This window comes from Triticum urartu, chromosome 2A (genome assembly GCF_056163025.1).
Source record: "Triticum urartu cultivar PI428250 chromosome 2A, HENAU_Tu73, whole genome shotgun sequence".
Lineage (NCBI taxonomy): Eukaryota > Viridiplantae > Streptophyta > Magnoliopsida > Poales > Poaceae > Triticum > Triticum urartu.
The window spans coordinates 664,491,301-664,494,664 of NC_141874.1; the positions used below are offsets into that span (position 1 = coordinate 664,491,301).

General features: G+C 48.0%; 1 pseudogene; it reads right to left on the bottom strand.

Moving 5' to 3' along the window:
• Nucleotides 1-2,077: 2,077 nt before the first annotated feature.
• LOC125533950 (vacuolar iron transporter homolog 5-like) lies at nt 2,078-2,986 on the bottom strand (annotated as a pseudogene).
• Nucleotides 2,987-3,364: the final 378 nt, after the last annotated feature.

A 3,364-nucleotide genomic window follows, 5' to 3' on the forward strand; every position in this document is an offset into this window, starting at 1 on the left:
TGCAAGACGCTATGTCTTGGAGAGGATGGATTTTGAAGACCATGAAAGTTTCGAAACAAAGAAAATTCACCTAAGGACTCATCATGATGTGGATTTTGAAGTAAAGCTATACAATTCTGAGAGTGAAACCTATTTTGGTTGCAAAAAATGGGAAGCACTTTGCAAGATGTATGGTTTTGATGAGGGTATGCTTGTCACCATGGATCTTGGTGATCCTGAAATCGAGCAAGACAATATGGACATTTGGGTCCTTGTTGATACGCCTCCAATTCTACCGCTATATGAGTTTCTCAAACATAGTTAGTAGCTAATTTATATTGTTTATTTCAAAATAGTTGACAGCTTATTTCCATTGACAGCTTATTTTCATTCTTCAAAGAATGTGCGGGAGATGGAAGACAAAATCCACTACACCGATGACTCCAAATCAACTTATCAGGAGAAAAATCATCTGGTCGGATTTTGTACTGATATTGAGAATTACAATATCTACAATCAAACTCCTCAACATTATGGTCAATACGTGCCACTAGTGCACGTGTTGAACTACGGTAACCACCATGGAGATACCCTGGTAAGATTTTTTACTATTACGACATCCGTGCATCTTTTGCATACTTCTAAAACTAGTACATCATTGCTAACTATGAAGTTATTACTATGTTTTTCAACAGAGAATCCCAGAGGATTGTGTGCCTCATTTGATGTCTCAGAATGGCAGCCTTCGTGTTTTGAACATATATCCAGGTCATCCTGCGAATCTCAACCGTCCATACCGGATTTCTCAAAGAAGTGGAGACATGCTAATCAAAAAATGGAAAAAATGTATGGACAGTCGTAAGGAGGTTCTTGGAAGCAAAAGGAAGTGAAGCGCAAGAATTGGAGACAGGATGATCTCCATTCTCCATAATGGAGAGTCAGGGTCTATATTATTTTATGCTATTTTACCTTAAAGAGGGTATTTAGGTTCTACCTAATACTGATGATCATGTGCTAAGAACAATTAAGTAAGGTTGGTTCGATGACTATCAGGAAGATGATCGTATGACTTGTTATTAATAACGAGTAGAAGTTGTATGATGATGATTAGTAGGACTTGTTATTATGATGATGCATGATGCGAGCATGAAGAGTTATTATATATCTGTGGGTGAAATGAACATGGATTGGATTGAAGTGAAGGCAACATGCATGTGGTGCATGTCGAAAGTAGTACAATCCAAACTTGATCAAGTTAGGATTAGTATTACTTTCGACATGCACCACATGTTGCCTCACTTCATTCTAAGTCATGTTTAGACATAGCAGTAGCATGGAGATAAGAGAGGACACATCTCTCTATTAGCTACCTATATCAACCTAAATTAACCCCCAAAACCCCTAAACCACCTCCTTTAAAAAAACAGCCCCTGAAATGCTGACGCGTGGAAGCTTATTGGTCCCGGTTGGTGCTACCAACCGGGACCAAAGGCCCTCGTGCCTGGGCTCGCCGGAGCGGCCACGTGGAGGCCTATCTGTCCCGGTTAGTATAAGAACCGGGACTAAAGGCCTAGGTATTAGTAACGACCATTTAGTCCCGGTTCCCCAACCGGGACAGATGGGCCTTATGAACCGGGATAAATGGTCCTTTTTCTACTAGTGGTTGCTTGACGGTTGAGGCGCATGTTGGGGGGGGGGGGGGGGGGGGCTAGTGGTGTTCCTGACCGAAGAACATAGAGGTTGTTTGGTTTGTGACTAACTTTGCCAAAGATTGCCATACCTAAGGTTTGGCAAGTTTGACCAACTTAGATGAGTGTTTGGTTCAAGCCACACCTTAGGCAAGCCACACTTGTGCCCCACATGGCATACACAGAAAAAGTGTGGCAAGATTCCCTTAGGCTTGCTAACTTGTGGTTCTTATTTTGATGAACCAACCTTAGGCAAGTTTGGCAAAAATGTATGGCAAAGTATGGCAATACTAATCCTAAAACCAAACAGCCCCGTAGAGCGGCAAACTTTTGGCCGATTGAATATGTTGTGTCACATCCTTTCAAACAATAGGGCATGCACGGAGAGGAATGAAAATCACTTGGTACTATAGTACGAATTTAAACGTTTTCATTTGCCATTTGATTACTATTACAAGGAAGAAAATAAGTCAGCCGTAGGTGCAAGTACGGTGGCTAGTACTGGGTACTTTATTCCGAGAAGAGTATGGACGATGCCCGCACATGACCTACGCACGCGAGGACGGCGACCAAGACCACGTGTCCATGTCAGTTTCTCATACGCCGCTGGCTCGGAAGAGCCTCATGAACCCAAAGGTGACGGTCATGGCGGCCAGTCCGCCAACCACCTCCCGCGCGCACGACCTCGCCACGGGGGCCCGCCCCAGCACGGCGCCCACGCATCCGAACGCGGCCAGCGCCAACGTCGCCACGACGACCACCACGGCCACCCGCAGGTTGTAGCCCACGATGAACCCGGCGGCCAGCAGCGGTAGGAGCGCCCCGACGGAGAAAGCCAGCGCTGAGGCCGCGGCGGCCTGTGCCGGGCTTGGCAGTGCCTTCTCCTCGTCGCCGCCACGCTTGCCGGCCTGGTCCAGCTCCGCGATCTCCACGTCGCGCTGGGAGCAGACGGACACCTACTCTCCGATGGCCATGCTGCAGGCCCCGGCCAGTAGTCCCGCGAACCCGGACACGACCATGGCCCGCGCGTCGGGCTTGACGGCGCTGACGCCGAGCATGAGGGAGGCCGTGGAGACAAGCCCGTCGTTGGCGCCCAGCACCGCCGCGCGCAGCCAGTTGGCGCGCCCGGCAAAGTCGATGGACGACTCGGAGTTGTCGACGTAGCCGCACATCACGGCCGGGTTCTCGGCGTCGACCACGGCGGCCAGCTTGGCGTTGTTCACGGCCATGGCGACTGGGAGCTAGCGAGATGGATGGAGATGGTTGGGTTCGGGGTGGTAGTAGTAGTGGTAGCGGTAGTGTGGCGAACACACGCTCCCCTGGCGTGGTTTTATAGTGAATTTGAGGAGCCATGAGGGTCGTGCCTTGTGTTCGTGTGTTGCTGTGGGCATTGCCGGTCTTCCTTTTTGACCTTTCATGCCGCTATGGCTAGTGCATACACGCCGCCACATCTTTTCCTCTGGTATTGCGCGCCCGTGGCCACCACGAGCACACACCTACATAAATCGATGCATTGTGCTTGCTGAGTGTACATCATATGCAAGGCGTTTACAATGACTAGCGATAATTTGGTCGTTGGTTCCTTATAGTCATTAACTCGCATGTGATATAGACCACGAAAAATCAGCTAACAATAAGGAATTATGAAAAGTAAGCATATACATATAACAATAATAATTACAAGAATTCAAATGATA